This window comes from Mytilus californianus, unplaced genomic scaffold (assembly GCF_021869535.1).
Source record: "Mytilus californianus isolate M0D057914Y unplaced genomic scaffold, xbMytCali1.0.p SCAF_6, whole genome shotgun sequence".
Classification (NCBI taxonomy): Eukaryota; Metazoa; Mollusca; class Bivalvia; order Mytilida; family Mytilidae; genus Mytilus; species Mytilus californianus.
Window position 1 is genome coordinate 37,518,686 of NW_026262712.1, and position 14,720 is coordinate 37,533,405.

Here is a 14,720-nt window from a genome sequence, read left to right on the forward strand (position 1 = left end):
ATCACTCTGTTTATATATTAAACGCCACTCAATAATATTTAAACAAACGATATTTCTAGATCTGTTCGTTTGTTCATCTCCTGCTGTAAACTGCTTTATCTTTATTTTGGAGGGGGAAGTTAAAGATCTTGAGCCTGCCTGATATTGCAATAGTTTCAGCTTTTTCATCACATACAGTCTGGGGATTTTACACAATCCGAAAAACACAAATCACACGAAAGGGAGAAGTCGAGACAGGAATTTTTTTTTAATGAACAGCCGGTTTGTAGAGAGACATTTGCATTTACCCATGGAGTTAATAAGAAAATAAATGATGCCATTGGTAGATCGCTTGATGCTGAAGGTCTTGCACCTCGTACACATGGCAATAACGGGAAAACTCCAAAACATGCACTGAAACTTTCAGGTGTTGAATCAGTTAAACGCTTCCTTCAATCTTATGCCAACCAACATGGACTTCCTTTGCCTGGGAGAATGCCAAACCAGAAATCGCACGCCATTCTACTTCCGTCAGACAAAACTAAAGCAGATACACATGAGGAGTAGTTGAAGGCATGTGAGTCTATGAACATAAGGAAAATATGCCTTTCAAAATTCAAGGAAATATGGTTAAAACAGACACCCCAAATAGTAATTATCAAGCCAGCTACTGATTTATGTCACACATACAAGGGTTATGTAAGCTCTATAACAAACAGTGGAAATTTGACAGAAGAAGAAAAGACAATTAAACTGACACAATACCAGGACCACATAGGGTAAGCAACGGTACAGAGAGACAATTACAGAGATGAATGTATTGAAGCTAAATCAGTATATTTTTCCATGTCAGAAGACAACAAACAAAGAGGTAATTTGTTTTTAATTAATTTTTTTTTTATAAGGTAGATTGTATATACATGTACATACTTACTTGTGTAACGCAGATGCTGAAATAATCTCCCTTGACAAGGCAAGAATATTGGATGACTCAAAATGAACAATATCACTGTGCAAAAGCGGAATAATGAATTGAACATTTAAATGAAATTATATTGTGATGATTTTGTAGCCGTTTCGTCAACTTACTGGATATTTTGTAGAAGACTTAGCCATTCTTATGGAGGAATTATACCTACTAAAATGTACTTGTGAAAAGAAAAGAAAAGAAACTTTGTACCGGGTCTGAAGTAGACCAAGAGGAGCTGAAATAGCTCAGCACTCTTTGACTGTGGATTTTATTTACCTTAATTATGTTTTGGCTTCATCATACATGTTTAAGTGTTATTTAGAATATTAAAGTATCTGAACATCTGTGTATGACCTCATTTGCCAGAGCTCAGTGGAACGAACCTTTCAGAGCCGGACACGTTCAATCAACACGAGGGGACGGTGACGCATAGCCACACGACCCTCCTGTTACACTTGTATAAATTTGCTGTGGGTGCTTTATTGGAGTGAGCACCACTGATGACTCTATATTAAAGGAAACAGTCCTACCTTTATGACAAACTTGATTAAATTTTCTATTTTGCTGGCATATATACATTGTAAAATGTGTGTATTATACATAATTTGAAGACAAAAATATACATATACTTGTACACGCATTTATGTGTACTGCTGTATAAAGTTGTCTGTCCTGTGTTAATTGTTGAAGCAATCAAACTATAGATTATATTTCAATTATCATTTACAATTTTTAAGTTTTATTAAATTTTGGAACAAAGTTATTAAAAAAAAACAACAAAAAAAACAAAAAAAAAACAACAGAATTCTTTACAGTTTCAAGGAAAAAGGTATATACACTTGATACATGTACATTGTAACCCAACAAAACATTTTGAGCATATAACCTGCATTTGTCATTTTTAGTTTATTACAAATATAAGCGCATTATATTTTTTAATGATTTGTCTTCATTTACATGTACGTGTCATTATGTATGAAAATAATATTTTTTTATATTTACAGGTCAGCAAGCATGTTCTTTGGAAGGTGTAAAACATGCGCAGCAAGTGCATTATCCACATTATGCTCAGTAGGTTGGACCACTATTCTTTAAAAAACCCAGAAAGTGCCAGTGTTTTGGAATATGTACAGAAAGATCAGGTAATATTCATGTAAATGAAAATGTATACTTTTATTTTGATTTAACTGAATAGTATTCAGTCAAATTAAGTTCTGTAATTACATGTAGGTAAATATTTGTTTTGCATTATAGGGACAGGGTAGACAACCAAAGCATTATAGTCATGTTATTCAAGAAGAAGGAAATGAAGGGACAAAGACAAACCTGAATAAAAGAAAAAAACAGACGCAAACAATTGAAAATTGTACTTTCTGTTACTACATGAATTAAGATTTCAGTTAAGAAATGTTTAAATATGTCTGACATAATGCGTGTTTCATTATGTGTAGGAAACAAGTTTAATTAAATTAGTAGTTTGTTTTACAGGGTCCCAAATTTTTTACTTAGTTGATGAAGGTCAGCACTCAAGAAAAGGTGCAAACTCTGTGACTAGCATTTTGCATCATCACTTTCAGTATAAAAGTTATGGTGAAACTGATGTGAAATTACACATGGATAACTGTACGGGACAGAACAAGATACACTGTTATAGGGTAAGTGTGAGACACAGACGCACACAAAACTAGTATTTGAAACATGCACATTTCAAAAACATACTCCATACTTATTATACTTTAAATTTGAACTAAAGATAATGGTACACAAATATATTGGTACACATCAACCTTTTTTATGCATGTTGACTAATTTTACAAGGACAAAACATTTAGATGGATTATACTTCCATGAATTTTCGTTCGCTTTATATATCTAATCCCATCACGTTCTCATAATGTGACTCACAAGCATATATGTGGCCCATGTGGGCATTTCTGTTAATGAATTATCCAATATTCATAACAACTCCTGAGGTGGACTGAATTAAAAAAAAAAAACAACAAAAAAAAAAAAACAAAAAAAAAAACAAAATAAACACAAAGACCTCACAAAACACATTATTTACTGTGCAATACTGTCTTATGTATTAAGGCAATTGGTCAAATGTTACGGTTTTTTTTATTCTATTTCATATTAACTTTTCCATTATTTTCGTGCATATTATTTATGAATATTATATTTTTCTTTCTTTAATAAGGTATGGACTATGGATAACTATGACCAACAGACACAATTCAGTTCAGTTTTCAATGATGGAAGTTGGTCACACAAAATTCCACCCAGATTGGCATTTTGGGGTCTGGAAAGTAAAATGGAGAAGTTCAAAGTCTGAAACAATAAAAGGGGTATCCGAGAGTGTTTTGGTCCTCAATGCTCTTCAACTTTGTACTTGTTTTGGCTTTCGTCAAAAAAGTAAGAAAGCCAAAACAAGTATTAAGCAGCCTGTCGTCCTGTTCAATCCTGTATTGACGGTTTGTTTCAAATTCAACTTTATATCTTCAATTGAACGCGATGAAGTATTTACTATCTTCAACTGAGGTTATTTCCCTTTCCTTTTCCTTCGTGTCATAACTACTTCATTGGGTATCATTTCAACTTCTATTTGTCCAATAGGTTTAAGATTGGAAATTTTTGGAAAGCTCCGTCATTTTTCAATAACAATAGAGTTTGCTTCAGACTTTCGTAGGCTGCCAATGTTTCCAAAAAATTTTCTTCATTAGCCACATTGATAAAAATGTTTGAAGCTCTGAAGCATGCTGCTTTATGTTAGAAAGAGTCTTCTTGTACTCATATATTTCTTTGTTCTTTTTCTACAATGGAGTCAGTAAAACTTCTATTTTCTTTCTTTCTATCTTTCTCTTCCACTACCGTATTCAACTCCTTCATCAGGTCATCTTGGATTTGGTCAAGGTGACTGTTTATTTTTATCCTTGTTTGCTGGATTTCATTCTCTATCCATATTCTCTGGTCTTTCAAGGACGTAAGATTATCTTTTTGATCTTAAATAACTTTCTCTAAATTTGCGGCAACTTCCACAAGCATCAGCTTGATATCGTGCAGTGCATATGATGACTTGATATCCTTTATGATGTCATTAATTGCAGTGATATCTTTACAATCATTATGAGTTTCAATAACGCATCTGTGACAGCAAGGACAATCATGTTTTCTGCAGTATGTTTGGTATTTTTCATTGTGTGTTGAGCAAGTATGAGTAATTTTTAAAATGTCTGTTGGTAGTTGTTTATATTCGGCAGTAGGTATTGTGCTTTGAGTACGACTTGACTTAGATACAGCATGATGTTTGTCACATTCAGTGCATAGACCCTCGTCACATTCGGAACACCAAAGAACTGATGGCTTTTTAGTCTTTAGTTAATCACATACACCGCAAACCGTCAAGTTAATTACCATGACCCTACACAGAATGAATGAACGCTAGTCTGACATAAAAAGATATTTTATAAAATTTATGATTTTTAACAAATGCCAAGTCTTTATACCAAAACTTTACACTGAATTAATTTGAAATTGAATATTTTACCTATATATAATTTTTTTTGAAACGAGAAACGAGGTATTACAAATGTTCTCAAAATGTGTGATTTTTTATAACAAAAAACTACGTCAATGAATTGACCAATTTTCACAATCAAAATAAAATCCACGTCTTATGTACAACTATACAAATCATTGCCTTCCTACCTCATGTACCTATCCTGTTGGAGTTTTTTCGTTGACGTACAGACGGATGGACGACCAATGTTAAATTATAGGGCTCCCTATCATCGATGGCGGGTCACACTATATCATTTTCAAAAGAACACTCCAACCTCTAACGCGCAATTTCTAGAAAAAAATCAAACAAAAAAAAAAAACGAAAAAATAAACAACACATAGAGTGAATTTCATATTAGCATGTGTTCAATGCTAAACAAATATAAATAAAATTGATTATCTCATATAACATGTATGAGATGAACGTATTTTGACTGTATTCTTGGCAACTCGTTTTTTGTACAAGACAAAATTGCAGAATACGAAATTTGTTAGGGTAAGTAATAATGTAAGAATTCTATAAATTGTCAGACTAAGTTATATTAAGTTATATTGTAAGAAAAAAGCTATACTATAATATAAGCTATAAGAAAATAAGTAATATTGCAAGAACAAGTAATTTTGAAATAATAAACATTTGATATATACATGGACAACGTGAAGCAAACTCACTTGAATATCTGTCAATAAGTTATCGGTAAATGAAACTCGCTTTTTCATTCGTTTCATTTCAAACGCTTGCATTCTAAAAACCAAAATTGCAGCTTTCAATAAAAAAAACTACTAGTTTAAACTAAATGTGAAAAGAGTTGCCTTCCGTTGATCACTATAAAAACATCTTCTGTAAATAAACATTGACTAGGTCCATTTCTTATCAGCAATGCCTTAACCCGGTTTCGTGAATGAATTATTAATGCAAAAACAAGAAGTTTAATTTCTCTTAATGTTTAACAACTCGGTTGGCATACTCTGAATGATAGGATTGAATATCATAGAGGAGACCTTAGCTTCAATGTGAGATGATACTTATGCTTCAGCTTATTTCTTGGATACTTATAAATCAGTCTATTTCAACGATGGATTTTAAATTTAAGAATAATTATCATTCCTATTTGTTTATGCTATGCATCAAAATTCTGATATATCATAACAATGCAACAAACCAAGTTATTGCAAGTATTGCATTTCATATCAGTATTATTTCAAACATAACAATATCTATAAATTGTTTTAGAAAATAAGGTATCTTATAAATAGATTGAAATGTATCTCATCAATTGTATAAGATATCATATGAACTTTAAAATATGTCAAATAAACTGAGTTACTCTAAAAGATTTCTTATATATGATATCAGATTTCCAAGATCTTTTTGCATTGGATAATTCTTAAAGAAAATATTAGAATGTATCTCAAAGAATATAAAATATATTCAAAAGTCTGGACAGTTACTAACAAATTTAAACAGAATCCCAACATAACACACGTTTCAGTTAAAATTCGAAATTTTTATAAAATTTCTTATACCCTTTTGAAATATATTAAATATCTTTTAAATTTGTTAAAAAATCCTATATATGATAACATATTTTTATCATAAAACATTTAAGATCTATTCCATTAACCCAATATAAGAAGATATTTGATGAAAGTTAAAATATATCTTTCAAGGTTTATTCTATACATGTTATATATTATATATTTCATGAGATTTCAAACAAAATGAAATATCAAATATAATGCATATCATAAATTTGATATCTTTGAATACATTGAGATATCTTATAAAAAATAAAAGATATTTAGTAAAGACAATTTTTAATGTTAAATAAATTTATATTTTTGTTATAAGGGCGTGCCATAACAAAGTATTCAAAAGTAGATTTGTTTATGATTAAAGTATTTATTCTAAATTAAGCGATATTGTAAAGACATTTTATATATGCATAACATATTTGATATTTATTGGACATTGCATTTTGCATTACTTGCCATAGAATCCAAGGATTGTGTTGTTTGCTAAAGACTTTAGTCATGAATCATCGACCTAGTAATAAGCGATTTAATTTAGAATTTATAAGACAGGTACCTCACTTGAAATGCCTGGAAATTAAGCAGACTGCAGCATGATTGATTTTTATACCATCAAAAAATGGGGAGGGGTTATGTCTACGATTGTAATACCGTACGTTGTCTGATTTTATGAAGAATATGATAGAGTCGAGGATAGAGAGAATAACATTTCCTATTTATGTAGAGTAATAAAAAGAGAAGAAACCTACATTAATTGATAGTGATTTTACACATTCAGAGGCAACGAAAAGCGAAAGTAGATTAGTAGAGCCCAGTCTTTATTGAAATTCAACCAATCAACATTATTTATAAAAGAGGGACAAAAGATACCAGAGGGACAGTCAAACTCAAAGATCGAAAACAAACTGACAACGCCATGGCCAAAAATAAAAAGACAAACAGACAAATAATAATACAGATGACACAACATAGAAAACTTAAGACTAAGCAACACGAACCCCACCAAAAACTGGGGGTGATCTCAGGTGCTCCAGAAGGGTAAGCAGATCCTGCTCCACATGTGGCACCCGTCGTATTGCTTATGTTATTACAAATCCGGTAAATAGTCTAATTCGGTAAGTCACACTCGTGAAAAGGGAAGGGTATTGTAGTTACGACATGAGGAACATATCCGATATCATCTGTGAAACGGTTATTCCATAACGGTCAACCAACTCGTGATGGCGTCCGTAAAATTTACGAAGGGATGATTTCAACTTCACCATTTGGAACTCTTGGTTTAATAGCTTCCTTGTGAGCAGCAATCCTCTATCAAGGAAATCATGATAGGAAACACAAGCCCGGGAATATCGTATCAATTGGGAGATATATACTCCGTATGCAGGCGCTGCTTGAATGTTGCTACATAGAAATGGAAAGTTCACAATTGGGAAGCTGAAATCATCTCTTTTGTCGTAAAGTTTTGTTTTCAACCGACCCTCATTGTCATTATAAACGCGTATGTTACAAACCTAAGTCACGGTCTGTCAAATGTTATTCTTTGTGTACATCTCAATATTATTGATCAAAACAAGGCTGGTAAAACCTGGTATATATTCCCTTGCGTCACGTGATAAAAGTTTATACTCTTAATCCGGCGGTATTTATGAAATTCGTATACATTATATTAAATCATATAATATGAAGACGCTCCAAATTCTGTTTCTTTTTAATACGTTCGTATCCTTCGTTTTATTAATTTTTTTATTTGTTTTACATTAGAATTGTTTTGTTTCTTCTTTGTCACTAATAAATTTGATCAAATTTGAAGACATTAGTTTTTCAAATACCAAATATGAGATTATTTTTTTTTAAATTGTGACAAACTATTTTTTCTGTCACAACTATGTATATATGAGGGTCTGGATATGATGGGGTTCCTTCATTTCTGTATTCTTTAATTTATTTACCAGTTTTCTGCATTATTTACTTTTTTGCACATTGTTCTCTTTTATTTCAAATGTTGGACCCTATTTTTCTATATCTTTAATTTTACTTTTTTGTTCTATTCTTTATTTATTGGCCGTATATTCTGCACTTTTTGCTCATTATTATGTCTTATTGTAAACCCCATTCAGACACTCATTTTGAACTTTGAAAAAGCATACAAAATCGTTATAAAGTCACGAAACTAAAGACATTGGCTACTTCAACATGTTCAATTATGATAATAATACAGGCAACAAGAAAAAATACTAGCAGAACCTCCAAATCTGTATCAAATACCAATTATCAATCATGCAAATAAGCAGAGAAAACTGATATATAAACCAATGAATACATCAATCAACAAACAAAAGTAAAACAAAAAGGGGGAACGAAGAGAATAAAACAAAATTGCTCCAAAGAAAATATAAGAAAAATAATTTTTTCGATTTGATTGATTGATTGATGGATTGGTATTTAACGCCACTTTCAACACTATTGTTTTTTTTTTCATGGCGGTCAGTTTTTATATGGTGGACGAAGCCGGAGTGCCCGCATTAATCACCGAAATCGGTAGGAAAACTGACAATGCTAGTCAATTAAGATTGGAGTCGAGTGCACCGGCCATGTGTGGGATTCAAACTCACAGCTTTAGTGTTGACTGGTTAGTGATAAACTAGTTCCACTACATATTTAATATTATCATTGAAATTTTATATTAACTTTTTACATAAAAAACACGGAGGAACATACCTCTTTGGTGCCTCCTTTGGGATGTATTACGCATTTTTGTTAGTATAGAATTCCATTGAGATATTATTTTTTATCTACAAGTTGTTATAAAACAATTTATGATTTGATATCTATCCAAAGAGAGATAACTCTAACGTGTTATCTGCAAAAGTCAAACACACAATTTGGCCATGTCATTTGATGGAAACCTTTTCTATATTTAGATAATTGTATTGTTCAGGAAAAGATCCAAAATAAGATAATCAGAAACTACTTGATTACAATTGTAATCAATTTGATATAAATATCATGTGTTAAAAAAAATAAAATTATTTTGTCATTTTCAAAACATAGTCAGGAAATGTTGCGTAAAATGTATTTGTTTAAAATCTGATTTTGATGTTTCATTTTGTGATGAGTATATGCATATTCTATATATTTTCGAATTGTAAAATTGAATAGTCTCACTGAATCTATATCTTTATCTTGAAACACTTCAAGATTGTATGTTTTCAAGATGCATAATCTAGCCATACTCAGAAAATATTTAAAAAAAATAAGTGTTCACAATCTTTGAACGACTTAGGTACCCAAATATCAGTTCCTCATAACTTATCAAATTCACAACATTGGGGGATAATCAATTAAAATGTTGTATAAAAAAACTATCACAAAGTAAGGTATTGGGATCATCTTCGGACATACATGTAGGGCAACATAGACCGCATGCTTTGCATGTATCACTGTCCACTTGACCAAATTTTAACAACGTTCTAAGGTGAAAAAAGTCCTGTGTACAATTCTATAGTTCAGACAATGACAGTTGGGAGATACCATTCTGGATGTTCACTGAATATAAAAATTAAAAAATGCGCAGGCAGGTTAATGCAGTCAAAAAAAATTTATTTTAGCCTTATACTGCCGAGGATCATCGATATTCATTTCATTCACGATTGAGAAAGCCGCATTGTTTACTAAAAACTTGGGTTATTCGTTACACGTTTCGCTGTCAACATGACGAGGGCAGTCTGTATTCAGTATAGGACAAACTTCCTATGAATGATTTATGAAAGTTTACACTATTTTACTATCTTATAAACAATCATATCTTCATTGACCATTGACTAAATTACTTTCTGTCGGACATTTTGCAGATTGACCTGCCATGCACAGATGCGGGTCTAATATTCTTAAAATATGGACTCTTACTGGTCAGCAACAATGCAGCGTAAGGATTGGAATTTGTCAAAAGTCCGAACACCATGCCCGCCAGCTTTCCCCTTAATTCTCCCCTCTCCCCTTAATTTGTCTCGACGTATGCATGTCATATGATTCAAATGTTATGTTGGAGGCAAACAGCTAAACATATTTTTAAAGATCTATTAGGTATATTTGAACATGAATCTTCAGATTGCCCTGATTGCACATGCAAAATCATTTCTTTTTTTGGTTGTTTATTCCAATTTATAATATATAACAAAACCCCCAAAAAAATTATAAAAAATATATGCATACATGCCACTGTGCATGCAATCATACTAATGCCTATGGCTTGCCTGCATTTAATAAAATTGTTTAGGCAGGCACATAAGATGTTATGATATGTGAGAACTATATTTTATTATCATAGCCATAATTGATAAACAACTTTTCATTTATGGTTTCAAATCTAATAGTCATCATACTATCATTTTAAATCATCCCTTTTAGTGAACATTTAAATTTCTTATGTTTATTGTCAATATATTATATAAAATGTTTATTTGTAATATTGATTCACTATAAAAATGTGTATTGAAGTTTAGGTTTCTTTGTGTAGATCTTTTCACATTTTGACAATCATGTTTCAAAACAATTCACATCAACCTTAATTATGTTTATTTACAATCTGGTGTGTATAAAATTTAGTTTGAAACCTTTCGGTAATTATTGGTACTTCTTTTGCAGATTTATTTACACCATGCACACATTACATTGACATGTCAATGCCTGAAGAGTGTAGTTTCTATAATATCAAATATGAGGTCTACACAATGTAAGTATTAATATTATAATGTATGAGTCTTGCTGGGGGCCTTTCAGTTCTTTATTCTTTTGTTATACAATTTCCTCCATTCTTTATCTATTTTGCCCATTATTCTCTATTCTTTGTATTCAAACACCCTATTATTCTCTTTTATTATTGGTCAATTTTTATTCTTTAAATTTTCAGCCCTTTATTCTCCACTTTTTGCCCATAAGGATTATTATCTATTCTGTAAACACCATCCAGCCCCTCAGGTTATGTGAATATATATGTTGTCTGTTGTATTGAGTCACATCCACTTAATATTGACTAAGTCATATTAATTAATAACAAATTGATGGGTAAATATCAGTTGAAGTAAGTTGTACTTAAGAACTGTATTGTACTTTTATAGAAAATTCATCAATTAAAAGTTCATTTTAAATCAATGAAGAACTTTTTGTCAAGTTTACTTTTAATCCAATAATAATTTAGGAACACAAAATTTTGACTGAAGTTTTCCTTTTGTATCATAACATTCAATACTAATAACTTTAAAATGCCACTAAATGTTTACATAATTTTGTTCAGTATATGTATTCAGATGACTTGGAGGCAATGGTGTTATACAAGTATTCTTTTGAAGATCAACACACACAAGGAAATTGACAAACAATTTATAACCATATATGGGGATAGTTTTAGATCTATGCATGAAAAGGAGGTGAAATGAATGTTTTAAAGATAAAAGCTAGACGACATATAACAAAACTATAACAAGAGGCTCTCAAGAGCCTAAATCGCTCACCTGTATTTCAGAGGAGAAGATTTTTAAATGTTAGCAAATTTGATGAACAAATTGTGTAAAATTGTCTTTAAAGGACAATAACTCCTTAAGGGGTCAATTGACAATTTTTGTCATATTAACTTTTTTGTAGATCTTACTTTGCTGAACATTATTGCTGCTTACAGTTTATATATATCTATAATAATATTCAAAATAATAACGAAAAACTGCAAAATTCTGTTAAAACTACCAATTTGGTGGCAGCAACCCAACAATGGGTTGTTCGATTCGTCTGATAATTTCAGGGCCGATAGATCTTGACCAATTAAACAATTTTACACCATGTCACATTTGCTCTAAATGCTTTAGTTTCAGAGGTATAAGCCAAAAACTGCATTTGACCCTTATGTTCTATTTTTAGCCATGGCGGCCATGTTTGTCGATGGATACAAACTTCGGATATCATTTATAAACAAGATACCATAAGGAACATTTAGTTAAAGTTTGAAGGTAATTGGCCCAGTAGTTTCAGAGGAGAATATTTTTAAATGTTAGCAAACTTGATGAACAAATTGTGTAAAATTGTCTTTAAAGGGCAATAACTCCTTAGGGGGTCAATTGATAATTATGGTCATATTAATCTTTTTGTAGATCTTATTTTGCTGAACATAATTGCTGCTTACAGTTTATATATATCTATAATAATATTCAAAATAATAACAAAAAACTGCAAAATTTTGTTAAAACTACCAATTCGGTGGCAGCAACCCAACAATGGGTTGTTCGATTCGTCTGAAAATTTCAGAGCTGATAGATCTTGACCATTTGAACAATTTTATTCCTTGTAAGATTTGCTCTAAAAGCTTTAGTTTTTGAGATATAAAATTTATAAACTAGATACCCTAAGGAACATTTAGTTAAAGTTTGAAGGTATTTAGCCCAGTAGTTTCAGAGGAGAAGATTTTAAAAATAGTTTACGATGACAGACGACAACAGACGACGACAACGACGACAGACGACAGACGACGGACGACGACGGACGCCAAGTGATGGCATAAGCTAACAAGTGCTGAATATAAAATAACCCCATGCCATGTCACATGTGACTTTTGGAATGAAGCAATTTTCAATATGACAACAAAAGGAACAATTACATGACTGTTAAAACTGACTCTGAAACATTGAAGACAAAGAAATAAAAGTATTACACCAGAGGAAATGACTGCTTTTCTTTCCTGTAAGATCAACACACAAAAGGAAATGTTCATATCATTATTCATTATATGGCAGTTATTGAGATTATTTTGGATATATACATAAAACTGTGAAATGAGTGAGAATTATAATTCAAACATCATATTTGGCAGGCTGGTAACTGCATGTACTTACTGGTATATATATTGTAATTCACAATATCTTACATGTATATAGGAATATTCTTTGCATGTTACATGTGAAATAAAATACAAGTTTAGGAATTCAATAAGAATTTTCCAGTATATTAACATATGAAAATCAGCAGGACGATATATGTCTACATTTATTATGTATAATGGAAAACCACAAGAAAGTATTGTATGCATTATGATAAGGACTTTCAGTTTAGTATGACATATACAATGCTTTTGGTATTAAGTTTGAGAAAACTATTTGAAACTTTTGATAAAGACGTTATGTATCTAATAGTCAAATAATACTCTGGTCTCATAATGAACTCTTGAAGAAGTAATGGCTTTCACATGCATATAACTTTATTGAATAAACAAACTTAAAGGAAATCTCTTATTTTTTTTCTATACATAATAATACTGTATTTACCTACATCATGTACATGACCTAGTATTATATTTTTTCTTGTTTTAATTCTGGACCAATGCATGGACCTGTTTTTAAATTTATTAATTTACTATGAAATGAACATAGCTCGAGATATTGTTTCAAAGAAAAGATCCATTTACACATGTCATGTTGGAATTCCATACTATAAATGTTCAGTGAACTATTTAAAAAATGTTTAAAAACAAACATTGAAAAACAACTTTATCAGGGCTGAGTAGATTAATATTTCTCATGAAACATGAGTTTGATAGAAGGGGCTTCATACTTCCATGCACTAGTGCTGGTTAAAACTTTTTTTTTCTTATCAGGAGAATCATTTTGTTTTAGAAAGACTGTTTTGTCGTTCGTCATCTCGTTATCTTACTTTCCTAAACCTTTGTCCTATCTTTAAGTCGTAAACCCCCTATGAGAACCGTAGTTAGGAAAGTAACCAAGTTAATTTTACTTACAATCGGCACATATGTGGAGAACATGGGGTTACGAAAGTTTTTTCAAAGTATAACGTTAGAGTATCCTCCCTTTTGTTCCTCATGACATTCGTATGCACCGTGATTTTTTCAAGATTCATGAACACTTTTACTTCTGTTATATTTTTTATTAGAAAAGGACATATTTAACGAAAAAACAGCTGTTACAGGAAAGATAACATCTTTGTCAACCAAATACAACTTTTTTTTCATTCATTGGTGTAGTTCTTTGGGGTGTGCCGGGCTCTTGAAGATGAAAGTTCACACGCCATCTTTGAATGTCGCCCGTTACCATGGTAACGAGGTGGGGGGGGGGGGGGGGGTTCTGAGACAGCAGAAATTCAAAGTGCGGATGATGTAAGGGATGATCAAAATTAGTTTTGGGTATGAAAGTTTCTAGACTAAAATTCAAAATATTTTCAAATTTTAATGATTTTTTATGAATAAATAGCCAATTTACTCTAGAACAGCATTAACATACCTGCGTGATCGATGTTCGACTACTTAGACCACTCGACCACCGATGCTGAATTGTTTCTAGATTATTAAGATAGCCTGGTTTGTAGTGTATCTTTTAAGCCTTTATCACACTAGACCAAGACCATGAAGATCCCACTATGATCTACAAAAAAATATAATGGCAGTGAGATCGTGGAATGGTCGGCTTGAATATTGAATATTTCATATTTGTCACGTTTATACCATGACCTTGCTATGATCCTGATAAGATCCTTCTACGTTTTCGCTACGACAGTAATACGTTCTAGTTACGATCTTGCCACGCTCTTGTTACGTCTAATAAGATCTTACCACGACTTACACGATCTCTTTACGCTTCTACAAAGACCTTCCCGATCGCATTAAGATCTCAATACGATTCTTCTA

General features: G+C 31.5%; 1 protein-coding gene and 1 pseudogene across 1 annotated transcript in view; both read left to right on the plus strand.

The window, feature by feature from the left end:
* LOC127705450 (uncharacterized) overlaps positions 1-14,720 on the plus strand; it is a 351,867-nt gene that overhangs the window by 243,963 nt on the left and 93,184 nt on the right. The window lies entirely within an intron of this gene.
* Positions 559-6,371, plus strand: LOC127705626 (uncharacterized; annotated as a pseudogene).